This window comes from Pinus tabuliformis, chromosome 1_2 (assembly GCF_031772625.1).
Source record: "Pinus tabuliformis cultivar Carrire ecotype Pingquan chromosome 1_2, CPIR1, whole genome shotgun sequence".
Lineage (NCBI taxonomy): Eukaryota > Viridiplantae > Streptophyta > Pinopsida > Pinales > Pinaceae > Pinus > Pinus tabuliformis.
Window position 1 is genome coordinate 1,253,385,675 of NC_142298.1, and position 14,917 is coordinate 1,253,400,591.

The 14,917-nt window shown below is 37.4% G+C and overlaps 1 pseudogene; it reads left to right on the forward strand.

The window, feature by feature from the left end:
- Positions 1-672: 672 nt before the first annotated feature.
- The window catches only part of LOC149210788 (E3 ubiquitin-protein ligase DIS1 pseudogene), a 137,597-nt pseudogene continuing 123,352 nt past the window's right edge, over positions 673-14,917 (forward strand).

Genomic DNA, 14,917 nt, shown 5'->3' on the forward strand with positions numbered 1-14,917 from the left:
AAGAAGATTGAAGTTCATGGTCTAATTAAGGATTTACAAGTCCATTTATCAATTTACCTAGACATCATGATTGTTATGGACATTGTTGTTGATGTGCCTGATGCTTGGGGTATGCTGTTATCCATAAAATGGGTTTATGATCTAGGAGGGAGTATTCAAATGAATTGGTCATATGCTATGATTCCTTCTCCTAGAGGTGATGGTTTTGTGAGACTTAATAGAGAGCCCGAGAGAAATTTCCATCTTGAAGATCCTAAGAGACCTCACAACGAGATAATTAAAGAAAAACATGACATTCGGAATTACGGTATCATGTCTAATTTCATAGTTCCTCCTGATGATAAGGTTGATAAAAAGATTAAGGATCTCAATGAAAAAGTTTGGTACATGTATTTTTATGGTGCATCATCTAGGCATGGTAAAGGTGCAGGAATAGTATTAAAATCTCCCCTTGGTCATATTTTCAAGTTTGCCTATCGATTAGAGTTTGAAGCAACCAACAATGATGCTGAATATGAGGCTTTATTGTTGGGTCTTGAGTTGGCAAAGTCTTTAAGGATTAAGTTTCTTAGCATTAAGGGGTATTCTGACTTAATTACCATGCAGCTTAAAAATAAATTCACATTTAGAAATCAAAGGTTAAGGAATTATCGAAATGTTGTATGGGATACTATGGAACACTTTGATGCTCTTAACCTTGAAGCTATCCCAAGAGAACAGAATAGTTTGGCTGATGAACTTGCCGTAGCTTCTACTACCTTGAAATTATCTGATGAGCTAATTAAGGACAAGATTAAAATGGAAGTTATATTTAGGCCATCTAGTCTAGATAACTCGAAGCACTGGCAAGTATTTAATGATGAAAAGAAAGTGATTCGTTTTCTTGATAATTTGGATGAGTTTGAAAATTTTCGTATAAATTTTGAGGAGGATGGATTTGGTAATCATGATCATATCATAAATCCTACTCCTAGGAATGTGGTTTCTTTAGAACATCACTTTGATCGGCCTGATGCCACAAAGTTGAAAGAGGAAAATAAAATGGATCTAGGCAAATACATTGAGGTAAACATTGGCACTCCTACGAACCCAAAGATTGTTAAAATTGGTAAAGGTACTAATGGTGAAGAAAGAAAAAAGTTAACCAATTTACTTCGTGAGTATCGGGATGTTTTAGCATTTCTTATGATGAGTTGAAAGGTTATAGGGAGGATGTCATGGAACACACTATCCTTTTGAAAGATGAAAATGCTAAACCCTTTCGTTAGAATCTTAGGTAGATTAATCCTAAGTGAGCCCCTTTGGTTCAAAAGAGCTTTCAAAGATTCTTGCAACAAGAATTATCGCTCAAATGAGGCATTTAACATGGTGATTGTTAGGAAAAAGAATGGTACGATAAGGCTTTGTTTCAATTTTTGAAATCTTAATCTAGTGTGTAAGAAAGATAATTACCCTTTTCCAAACATGGAGACTTTGTTGCAAAGAGTAACCAGTTCTAGAATGATGTCATTACTAGATGGTTTTTCTGGGTATAATCAGATATGGGTTAAAAAAGAAGATCGTCACAAAACCACATTCACCACACCATGGGGTACTTTCAAATACATTAGAATGTCATTTGGACTAACCAACGTTGGGGCTACATTTCAAAGGGCTATGGATTATGCCTTCAAGGGGCTAACTGGGAAATTTATTGAAATTTACTAGGATGATCTTATTGTTTTTCTAAGGATGGTATTAGTCATATAAGTCATCTTCAGCAAGTTTTTGATAGATGTAGAGAGTACGAGATTTATTTAAATCCATCTAGTTTTTTTTTGGAGTAACCGAAGGGAAATTACTTGGCCATATATTTTCTAAAGATGGAATTAAGATTGATTCTGAAAGAGTTGAGGCTATCCAAAAGATTCCTCTTCCCCATAATCTTAAATCCCTTTAGTCTTTCCTTGGAAAAACAAACTTTCTTAGAAGGTTTATTCCAAATTACACAGAAATAGCTAAGCCTATTGAGAGTCTTCTGAAGAAAAATGTAAGATTTTTTTGGCAAAAAGACAACAAGAGGGATTTTTAGGAAATCAAAGATGCTATTGCAAAAGCCCCTGTTTTAGTTAGTCCCGATTACTCTAAGGATTTCATGATTTTGTCTTTCGCTTTTGAAGATACCATTGCTGGTGTCTTATTATAGAAAAATAAAAATGGTCAGGAGCAACCTATTGCTTTCATGAGTAGAGCGCTTCAAAATTCTGAATTAAAGTACAATACCATGGAAAAGCAAGACTATGCCTTAGTCAAATCTCTTAAGCATTTCAAAACTTATGTGGGTTATTCTAAAATCATTTCTTTTGCCTCGCATTCTACTGTTAAAGATATATTAACTCAAACTGATTACTTAGGGACTCATGCTAGGCAGGTTATTAAAATACAAGAATATGATTTAGAGATTTTTCCCACCAAGCTAGTCAAAGGCCAGGGCTTGGCTCAAATGTTGACCAAAGGTAATGAAAAGGCTCCTAGTTTGATTTTTCTTAACAATCTGTCTTCACCTGAGCTGCAGAGATTAGGGAAGTTTGAATGGTACAAGGACATTATTTATTACTTGATAAATCTTACATGTCCTAACTATTTAGTCGCTCATAAGAGAAGGGATCTTAGATTAAAAGCCACTAAGTATTGCCTCAATAAGGATCGCCTTGAATGGAGAAATCCTGAGGGCATAATACTTAGGTGTGTTGATGAAATTGAGTCCAATAAATTAGTTTCTGAGTTTCATTCAGGATTTTGTGGCGGTCATTATGCTGCTAGAACTACTACCCACAAAATTCTGAGAGCTGGTTATTATTGGCCTTCAATTTTTTCTGATGTGCATAAGTTTGTTAGAAGTTGTCAAGCTTGTCAATTGTTCACTGGGAAACAAAAGCTTGCTGCCCTACCCTTACAACCTATCGTTGTGGAGGCACCTTTTCAGCATTAGGGTCTAGACTTCATCGACAAGTTTCATGAAAATTCTAGCAATGGCTACTCATGGATTTTGACTACTACCGATTATTTCACTAAATGGGTTGAAGCCACCCCTGCTAAGAATGCCACTGAAAAGGTCATTATGGATTTCATCGAAAATAATATCATTACTAGATTTAGTGTCCCCACTAAGATCACTACTGATAATTCCAAGGCTTTTAGTTCTTCAGAATTTTCATCTTTTTGTTTCAAATATGGCATTTCCTTATCTCATTCATCAAATTACTATACTCGGGGTAATGGTCTTGCTGAATCAAGTAATAAAAATCTCATAACCATTATCAAGAAGATAGTAGGAGATAATAAAAGATATTGGGATAGCAAAATCAAGTATGCTTTATGGGCAGATAGGATTACTAACAAGAAAGCAACTGGTAAAAGTCCCTTTGAATTAGTTTATGGCTTTGATGTAACTTTACCTGTGCACTTGAAATTGCTAGCTTCTCAGCTTCTTCAGCATTTTTCCACTAATAAAGATGTTGTTCAGAATAGGATCAATCAAATTGTGGAGTTAGATGAAGCTCATAGGATAGCCTTTGATAATCTATGTAAAAATCAATCTAACATCAGGAAAAGCTTTGATAAAACATCTCGATCTAGATCTTTGCAGGTTGGAGATATGGTACTTCTTTGGGATCGCAAGAATGAAAAACCATGAAAACATAAGAAGTTCTATAGTTTGTGGTTGGGACTGTACATCATCCGAGACATGACCAAACCAAACTCATTCCACTTGAGCAGATTGGATGGCAAACCACTTGATTTACCTATAAATGGCCAAATGCTCAAGCTGTTCTTCAAAGATGACATCTGATGCCATAGCGCATCCTCTAATTTGTATTTCTAACCTTACTCCTTGTTATTTCAACATTTTATTTCTGAATTAGATTTACTTTTCATGTTACTAGATAGTTAATAATGAAGAGCTTATATCTTTCATGTTCTTAATTTTATATGATGATTTTTGGATGGACACTACTTATGTTTTTTTTTCTGTGTTGCGTGGATGCAGATTCTAGATTCTCACATTCCTACAATGCAGCAACGTGTCCCCAAGTAGAGCCAGATGTTGACCACTACGTGTCAATGAACCATAGCTGTACACCCTTTTTTTTGCAAAAAGGATAGTGCTTGATCGACGTGTCCATGCCATTTGAATATCAACATTAGCTTGATTATCTTATTTTGTAAACCCAGTTTGCATGTGTAAATTGTAAATAATCTTAGGAGATCCATGTCATGTATGTAATTTCCTAGGTGAACTGTTATAGACATATTTGGGCACTTCAACCCCAATATTATATGTCAATAAACTAGGGATTTTCAACCCCTAAAAGATTTTCTTCATACCCTAAAAGAACATGGTCATCTGATTACATCATTCCCCAAAAGTTCCACCTGAGAAACCATCCAGAATTGGCCTAAACTGGACCATATTGACTGCTCCACTATCAGGGTGTGATGCATACTGACTTCTACACTATCCAGGCGCAATTCATACTGATTAGGCCTTCTATAGGGTGCAATGGGCGAGGATGGACAAATGTTCGAGACAATTTGCTAAGTGGATGCTCATGGAATCTTCTAGAAACTTCTCTTATGACACTTGCCTCTCTGAATTCGCCCAGGGATGAGTAAGAGATCCAAGGAATCTCCAAGTGGAACCAATTGTAACAAGTGGAATCAATTGTAACAAGTGGAATGATACTAATCAAAACCCCAGAGATGACTCACACCCTTGCACACATCTATAAATGGATCCCTCATCTAAGAGATCTAGGGGCTGTAATATTGTGAATTGCAAGGAAGTGCTGATAGTTTGTGTTTGAGATAAGAGCATTTTATTGTTGGTGTGATATTGTTATTTCATGAGGTGAAGAGGGATTTATGCTGGGAGGATGATGCTGGATTAGACAACTGGGTTGTAATTCTCCCTTCTATTTAATAAAGTTCTTCAAGTTTTCTTCCATATAATTGTGCACTTGTGAATATTATTATTTGTGAATGCCACTGTGTGTTCATTATACATTTGATTCTGTAGTGTTTAAGTTACAATAAATCTATATGCTTTGATGGTTCTTTGCTACTATGTTTCTACAGATACTCTTCAAACGGGATAAGTACGGAGAGGATTTGCAAGCTCTGTCAAGGGGGAGAAAGATCACATTGACAGCACACCATCAACTAGTAATAGTGAATTTCATGGACAGAAAGGAAAGGTCAAAGTTCCATGTAGGTTATGTGAAGGGAATCATACCCTTCACTGCTATCTTTTTTTGGATGAAGCCAAAAGGGTATTGGATAACTTTCCTTCTTCACTGCAGTGAATCCCACCTGGCTACAAGAAACTATCCCTTATTCCTTTACTAGTTGAAAAACCGACTGACTTAAATCAACCGTTGGTCAAAACCACTCACTCTAAAAGTGAATATTATGAGTTTATACCCGACGAAAGTCAACAGGTCGAGGTGACAATTGACCCAGTTTTACCTTCAAAAAATCATACCATCCCTAAAGAGAATGAGAACAATACTGTTCAAATTCTTTTTGTTACTTCAGAGACCAACGAACTTGGGGGCAATCCACCCGTTCCTTCACAACAGGAGGAAAATCCCCCAGTTCTCATAAATCAAGGGGTTATTTCTTCTATTTATTTGGTACCCCTTCCAAGTAGTCTAGTCACTTCCTTTGATTGGAATCGACTAGCAAGATCCCACCTTCCTTCTTATGTACCTTTTCAGATCATAGTACAAGTTTACAAAATGATTGTGTCTGGAACTATCATAGATGAAGGTGCATCAGTGAGTATCCTTTCCTCAACTGCTTGGAAAGTGCTTGGTTCACCATCACTAACACCTATTATGCAAAATCTTTTAGGCTTTAACAAAGGAACCAATCGACCGTTAGGGATTCTTCCTAAGTTACCCATCACTTTAGGAAAGACAATCATTCATATGAATGTGATGGTAGTCCCAGGACCGTTAGATTACAATCTACTGCTTGGACATGACTATGTTTATAACATGGAGGCTATTGTTTCAACACTCTTCCAAGTGATGTGTTTCCCACATGAAGGAAAAATTGTCACTGTTGACCAGCTTTCATTTCCCGGTTCAAGCACAGCTCCAAGTCAAACATCATCCCTAAATGGTCCTTTTGCATTGAAAGTGTCTCTCCAACCTTCATTCCATCCACCTGATTGCCAGGAATAGTCCGATGAATGTAACAAAGCTTAGGGGGCATGCACTCTTGTCTATTCTGCAGATGAACCTAGTTGAAAAAATAAGTTTCCTTGTAGGTTATGTAATTGGTCTAACACACCACTCACCTTCGTCTATTTTGCGGACGAAGCCAAGGAAGTGTTTTTTCTATTCTGCAGACGAAACCATCCTGCCTAGCATGGTTTCCCTATAGATTAGGTGATTGGTCTAACACACCATTCACCTTTGTCTATTTTGCGGACGAAGCTAAGGAAGTGTTTTTTCTATTCTGAGGACGAAACCATCTTACCTAACCTTAGAAGTTTCCATATGGCTACTGGAGACTCTCCTTTTCATCATGCTAGGGGCATGCAAACTTTTTTCAATTTCATTTTCTAGCTTTTTAGCTTTGTCATTTTCTAGCCTTTTAGTTTTTCGTTTCAAGCTTTAATTTTTTTTTCTTTTTTCAATTTCTTTTTTGATTTTTAGTTTAGAGCTTGCATAAAAAGAAAACTAAAACCGAGCATAGTTCCCCCATGGTTTAAGCTCGTTAAAAAATAAACCCACCACCGAGCATAGTTCCCCCATGGTTCAAGCTTGTTAAAAAATGAACCCACCTGGAGTAATTAACCTTTGTGATTGCCATGCTATCAGCCTTTTGAGCCTTGGTTGTGTACCTCCCATCACCTCCATTCTTTTGGCCGATCATATGCTTCCACTTGGTTGTTTACCCTTTTTTAGGAACAATTGCTCTGAGTGGTCTTTTTAGCTAGCCTCTTCATAGAATTCACCATGTTTCAAGAAGTTCCAAGATTACCCAAAACGAGTTGCTACCCCAGACACCACTCGTTCCTCAAAATTGAGTCTCCTTTAAACCCTTTTCAGACTCATTAAATATGAAAATATTGTCGATCAATTGGCCTTTCCAGCTCATTAAAGTGCTCGGAAATGTCATCCCTCCTATATAATTTTATACTTTTGTGGACCCGAGGGATTATCCTACGAAAAAGTGCGAACGCTTGCCTTTTCCGGCTCGTTAAAGTGATCATAAATGTCATCCCTTTTGTATTATTTTATCCGTTTTCAGGCTCAAGGGATTATTCTACGAAAAATAACTTCTAGAGTTTTCTTTTCATCCCTTTTCAAACTCTTTAAACATGAAAAGGACCGAGTTATCCTTGTCGTTAAACTCATTAAAACAATAGCGACAAACTTGTCCATTCTAGACAAGACTGAGTTTCACTGTCGCTAGACTCATTGAAACATAGCGACAGGTTGCCTGAAGGGAAAATTATAGAACAAGCATATATTATCCTGCTCAAGCTTGACAAGACTAAAGAGGTATTGTTCAGTAATGAATGGGGAAAAGGGAAGAAAATTGAATAATTTTATGGTAGCAGTTCGCTCTTGAACATACCACTTTCACTCCATCACCATTATTGAGTCGGGTTGGGTTATTTCGTTTACCGGTCATCTAACCATTGGTCTTACACACCATCCATCTTTTGGGGTTAACACTACCAATCCATCTTAGTGTCGTCGACATATTTAAGAGAAGTCATTCAGTTGAGAAACCACAATCCAGTTAATGCTTCATCCATTTCAATACCTCCAACCTTCATCTTTTCATGACTGCCATTCCTGAACTTTGTGTCGCCAAATCGTTTTCACCTTTAGAAATCATTTGCTTTGTTTCGTGTCATAGATGTGGGATACACCAAGGCCCTCCTACAATGAGTCACTTCTTGTCGACATCATCTCTTTATCCAAGATGTTGACTTAGAAACACCCCTTTCAGTGCTTTGAAGTTTGCATGTCTCAATGGAAAGTTTCTCACTTCCGATGACAGGTTGACATCGATGGCCTTCGACCGAAATATGTTGCGTGGTGTTCGACATCGGATCATAAATTCACACCACATGAATTGTACTGTAGTACCTTGAGGGTCATTATCATTATTGGTGATTCCTCTTGCGCCTATTAACAACTCACATTATTGGCTGGTAATCAGGCGACGTCTTTCCATGTTCGACTTTAGAACATCTCTTCATATGGATTGACTTGTACATCGGGCGAAGATTGAGCGAGTTTGAATACCTCAGATCTAGTTTCATCCATCTGGTCTGCGATATATTCAGGGATATAAAGACATAAAATGTACACAAGAAGCTACATAGATGGTCATCCGAGCCAAGGATGATGACTCTACATTTCAAGAATCACCAGTCTACGACTACAGATAACTATTTGTTTTATGTACATGAAATGAATTTATAAAGCTGAGCATGGGAATGCCTGCCTCAGCTAGATCATGAAAATTATATTATGATGATATATTGTATTGTATCTTATAGAGGTCACCTTCCAGTTCAAAACCTCAGATCCGCATGATAAAGCATTTCACCCGACATCAAGATTTACAACTTCATGCTTTAGGGGGCGACTGTTATAGACATATTTGGATGCTTAAAACCCAATCTTATATGTCAATAAACTAGGGCTTTTCAATCCCTAAAAGAGTTGTTTCATACACTAAAATAACATGGTCATCTGATTACATCATTCCCCAAACGTTCCACTTGCGAAACCATCCAGAATTGGACTAAACTAGACCATACTGATTGCTCCATTATCAAGGTGTGATGCATATTGAATTCCACACTAGCCAAGTGCGACACATACTAATTAGGCCTTCTATAAGGCGCAATGGGTGGGGATGGACAAATGCCTGAGACAGTTTGCTAAGTGGATCCTCATGGAATCTTCTAGAAACTTCTCTTATGACACTTGCCTCTCTGAATTCTCCAAGGGATGAGTAAGAGATCCAAGAAATATCCAAGTGGAACCAATTGTAACAAGTGGAATCAATTATAACAAGTGGAATGACACTAATCAAAACCCCAGATATGACTCACACCCTTGCACACATCTATAAATGGATCCCTCATCTAAGAGATCCAAGCACTGGAATATTGTGAATTAGCGCTGGAATATTGTGAATTGCAAGGAAGTGCTGATAGTTTGTGTTTGAAATAAGAGCATTGTATTGTTGGTGTGATATTGCTATTTCATGAGGTGAAGAGGGATTGATGCTGGGAGGATGATGCTAGATTAGACAAATGGGTTGTAAATCTCCCTCCTATTTAATAAAGTTCTTCAAGTTTTCTTCCATATAATTGTGCACTTGTGAATGTTATTATTTGTGAATGCCATTGTATGTTCATTATACATCTAATTCTATAGTGTTTATGTTACAATAGATCAAGATTCTTTGATGGTTATTTGCTACTGTGTTTCTATAGGTACTCTTCAAGCAGGATAAGTACGGAGAGGAGTTGCAAGCTCTGTCAAGGGGGGGAAGATCGAGCAAAGGATTAAGAGGAAATTCTAGGTTGGTCCTCTCATCTTTATCTTATCTATTGTGCATAGAAGAAATCATTGAATTACTTTAAACTATTGTTTATAGGGTAGCTGCCAAAACTATAGGGCTAGTCGATCGAAAAGACATTAGTTTTCCCAAAAACATGAACCTAATTGTTTAGTGATGATCTATGTTTCGGAAGGTTTTTTGTCTCACCGATCCATGATCGGCAGAGTTTTCCTTCAGCCTAACCCCAAATCCAGAATGGATTTTATCATTAGAATCTTAGGGGAGTCCTAGTGTGCTAAATCAAGTCTATGTAAAAGTGATTTGGGAATAGTCCTAACCATTTGGTTAGGTTATTTTATTACAAATTGCTTGATCTACTAGATTATATTTTTGTCGCAGAACTGGGTAGTCTATGAGGGTCTATGTCAAATGGATTTCCTCCCTTGAGATGTAAAATGTAAAAGTCATGATGTAAAATGTCTTGAGGGTTAGAAAATAATTAATCCCCTCATAGGTCTTAGGTCCTAGGTAAAATTCCCCTCGGTCGTAGCCCTGTCCCTTTATCACTTCCCCATTCTGTTGTAGTTCTCATCCCAAGCCATTGACCTACCCATCAAGTATCTCTACCTGCAAACAAGAAACTCGTATTCATCAACTGCCTGTCTGCTATCCTTCCTATGTTGAAGCTCCCCATCGCTCCTCCTTTTTCTGCGCAAACCTGCAAACAAGTTGCATTCCTTAGCTGTTGTCCTGCTATTCATCCACACATCGGCTTTCATTGTTATTCACACGTTTCTCCTCAACGCTGCTTCCTCATGTCCCATCACTCATCCCTCCCTACGCTGCCAATCCATACACCTGCAACTTCCATTTTGTCCCTTTCACACTGCATCTTCTGCTTTCATTGCAGCAAAACCTTCTTAAATCCTTGTGCTGCCTTTTTCAATTTCATCCCCATCAGCACGCTACCCATCCTTGCGCAGTAAAACACCTCCGTGTGCTATCTACTTGGTCATGTGATCACTCCCTACAGCTCTATTTCCTCACGTGATCCTCGCCGTCATCTGCTATCATCCACAACTTCCATCACTGCTCCATCTGCAACCTTCTCCATAGCCGTTTTCCCCTTAGCTGTCAAGGTATTCTCCCCATCGTCACTAACCTGCACCAACAACAAACAAACACTCTTATTCGACATTCTATTTCATTTTTTTTAGGCTTGCATATATATGGTTAGGGTTAGTAGCATTCTTTTTCTTAGGTTAGTTTAATTATTTATTTTTAAGTTAGGCTTTTCGAATATTTTAAAGTTTAGTTCTATTTTGATCTTAAAATAAATAAAAAATTGCAAAAATAAAATAAATAAAAAAGGCCTAAAAAAGTTCCTTTTAGGTTTTTGATTAGGATTTAGTTTAGATTAGATTTTAATTTTAGTTTTGTTATATTTTAATTTTAAATTTAGAAATTTATATCATAAAATATAACAAAAAATTAAAAAAATATATAAATCATGAAATATTTTTTGGTTTTGGTTGGGTCTTATTTTAGAATTTAGTTTTTATTTTATGATTTTTATTTTAATCATTAAAAATTAAACAATTTGAAATATTTTGTCACATTTAGTCTTGGCATATTCACTCAAGGATTTGTCACTTTTGGTGTATCTTTTTTGCTAAGGCTAAAAATTTTAATGTGGGATTAATATTTTTCATTTGCATATATGTTGTTGGGAAAAGTATCCAATTCGGAATGCCCCTATCCCACTCTAAGAGGTGATAGTGCCTTAGCAACAAACAGGGAAAAACTATCTGATTATTCTTCTTTATGAGATGCAAATAGAGAAAGAAGGATGTAACTAACCGGTGTCTTCTGCTAGTTTGTTGATCCAATCACTCTCTCTTTCGTTCGCTTCCCGTTGCCTGCTCTTTCAATGGTCCAGCTTCACCCAGTTCCTGCAAGATCACAAGAGAGGAAAACTACACAAAAGACATAGATTCACATTCATAACTAGTTTAGGATTAGATATAAACTAAATATGCAAATATAACACAACATCATTGAAATACAAGCATATAGGAGAAATTGAACTAGCTTTATTGATATGATAACAAGGTTCAAGAGGAGATACAACCAAGTGAGTCCCGATCCAGCATCTACCTCCCAGCAAAGGAATCCCTTCCTCTCCTCCAACAAAGCATAAATCACCCAATGTACTAATATCAATCTCAAACCAACAGCAATTCTCTGCAAAGTACACAATTCCAGCCTCCTGAACCTCTGGATGAGAGATCCATATATAGATGTGAGCAGAGAGGATGAGTCAGCTCATGTTTTGACTTGTGGCTTCTCTCTTTCAGTTCTTGCTTCCACTTGGAGGTTGAGAACCTCTTACTCATCACTAGTCGAATTCATTGAGGCAAGTGTCATTGAGGAAGATTCTGGAAGCTTCCAGGGTCTTTCCACCTTGTTGAATGAACTTTCCATTTGTCATTTCCCGCTCAACGCACCCTGGTAGTGCTTCTACCTACGTTGCAGTGCACCTAGCCAGTGTAATCTCTGCATTTCAGCGCAGACAGCTAGTGGAGCCTCTGAATTGATCCTGAATTGACTGTTTTTGAGTGGTTTTTGGTGGAGAACTTCTGGGAGAAGCTGTCATTGGTTGACCTTGTTCCTTTAGGGGTAGGAACAATTCATTTAGGGACTTTGGATCCCTTGGATTATGGACATTTCATGCTCAATGCTGTAAGGCACAAAAATTTCTATAACAATATAGTTAAATGCACTTAAATTTTATTGGAGGATTAGCTATCTGAAAGTGGTGAATCATTTTATGAATTGGTTAGCATTTGAATTTCATAGTTGAATAATAAATTCTAATCCTTTGAAATTTAATTGCTAGAGCTCTGTGCATCTCTTGAATATCTTACGTTTGGTGAAATTAATTATTGCTTGATTGTTTCAATGCTCATCATGTGCTAAATATTTCAGTAAATATTTTCAAGCAATTGTTAAAAGGTTTGTTCATATTTCTATTTCCTAAGCAAAAGTAGCAAACCAATTACTCAATTTTCACTTCATCTAGTGAAGGCATTGGTCTTAAACATTTAAAGATTCAATCAAAATTTTAAATATCGATCAAGTGCTTGTTTTCCCGCCGTGTCTCCCAGGCCAGCTGATTCTCAGTTGGTCTTCCTTTATATCATAGGATCTACCCCCCTTAGCCTAGGGAGACAACTTAAATGGAGAGATCAGGGATCAGGGTGACATCCCTTGGTTTGAGCATTGTCGCGCTGCCTAGAAAATCTGTGTGACAACAGACTCCAAGCTAGGTTGTGGGTCAGCCTCTTGGAGCTCCTGTATGTCTTTTCTAGATGACTTTAACGTGGTGGCTTCATTTTGTAGATATTTTTTGTGCTCTTGTAGCTTCCCCTGTTTTTCTTGTCGCAAACTCTTCCCCTCTTGTAGCAAACCCTGTCTCTCTTGTAGCAAACCATTTTCCTCCTATAGCTTCTCTTCTTCTTCTTTCTCAAATGTAACCTATGTCCTTGTCTTCTTGAAGGTCACTGACCTAGTGGTGGGCCTACCCATAGATGCTACTGGTGACTTGGTTTTGGTTTTAGGAGGGGTGACCTCCTTAATATTTCCATCATTAGGACTTATTTTTTCCTTTTTACTTGGTGATTCATCAATAATGATAGGGACCTTGGTAGGATTTTGTGGCTTCCCTTATCTAATTCTAGTGCTCTTCCTATTTATGAAATAAATGGGACCTTGTCTTGATTGCTTCCTTTAGGGCTTGAAATGAGTTCCCAATGTAGTTAATGTTGCAGCTACTTCTCTGTCAATATCCCTTGGAGATAGATTTGTTTGATGTGGTTTTTCTTCTACTCCTTGGGGTTTAGAAGTCTCCTAAGGGATTACTCTTTTTTCTACTTTCTTCTCCCCCTATTCTCCTTTCATTTTTGCTTCTCCTTCATTTTTCTCTGCTGCGTCTTTTTCCTCTATTTTTCTCTCTTCTTCTTCTATTTTTGGTGCCTCTTCCTCCTTTATTTTCTATCCTTCTTCTTCATCTATTTTTCCTTATTTACCTCCAATGTATGAGGTTGGTGTATCTCTAGGTGTGATGGCTTGGGTTTCTATGAAAGTCTCCCTATCCATGTCCACAAATTTATTCATAGGATAGGGATCCTCAAGTGTCTCAAAGCATCCATCACTATTAACTTGATGAGGCCATGGTGAGATAAGTGTTGGTGTTTTCCTTCCCTCGCCTTCTAATCATCTCCATGATTGACTGTATGAGGAAATGGGGGACACTAAGTCATTGAGGGAGAGGTAATTCTTCCTTGAATCTTATCTCGTTTAGAAATCTTAAGTGGTAGGTATAAACCAAACTTAATCTGCATTCACAAGATTTATACTTGAGGATATGGTCAGCTACCTCATCCCAAGGGTAAGGTATACTTTCTCTTCTTACTCCATTCTGATCTTATATATAGCCTTTTCTTTTGAAAGGAAATTTTTTTCCTAGTTGTGACACTCACTTGTCTTCTTTGCTCCACCTAATTCCTAGAGGTAAGGTGGTCACTCTGCTTATGGTTTCAAGACTAAGAGAGATTTCCAACCCTCTGATAACAGTAGTGGAAATGTCTTCCTCTTGATAATATAATTCCATGGAAAATTCATGAGCAAGATCATCATCATACACATTTAGCAACTCAAAGAAACCCAACCACTGGTGTCTTCTAAATATGTCCACTACAAGAACGTGTTGGTGAACTCTCTTCGTGTCTGAGGGTTCTCTTTTATTAAATTCTCCTCCCATTTCTTCTATTATTCCTCCTTGGTGCTATTCAGGTGTGTAATTCAAAAAATTCAAACAGTCTCAGTGGTGAAACAGTGTTAAGTTTCTTGGTAGTAGTGAAGGAGAAGGGTGCTCTAGTTGATATCAACCAAACTACTTTTCTCTTATTTTAACCACAAAATTTTTCAAAATGACCTCCCACTGATCAATTGATTGTTATAGGATCTTAATTTCAAGCAAAATTCTCATGAAAATGGATGTAGAAATGAGGAAGGAGGGCGTCACTTACTTCTTGTCAAAACAATTTTGTATGTGCATGAAGGTTTTGAGACAATATCAAGCCATTGTGACTCCTTTTTCATCTCCCAATTCCTCTTGTAGCTCCTCTCATCCCTCTTGTTGCACTTGCAAGTCTACATGTAGCTTCCTCCTATAACACTTTCAGACGGGGGTCGAAACTCCTCGGTGGTACCCTAGGTTGTCTGAAACAATAGCTCATCCTTACTCTACCTATTTTTTGAATGAGTG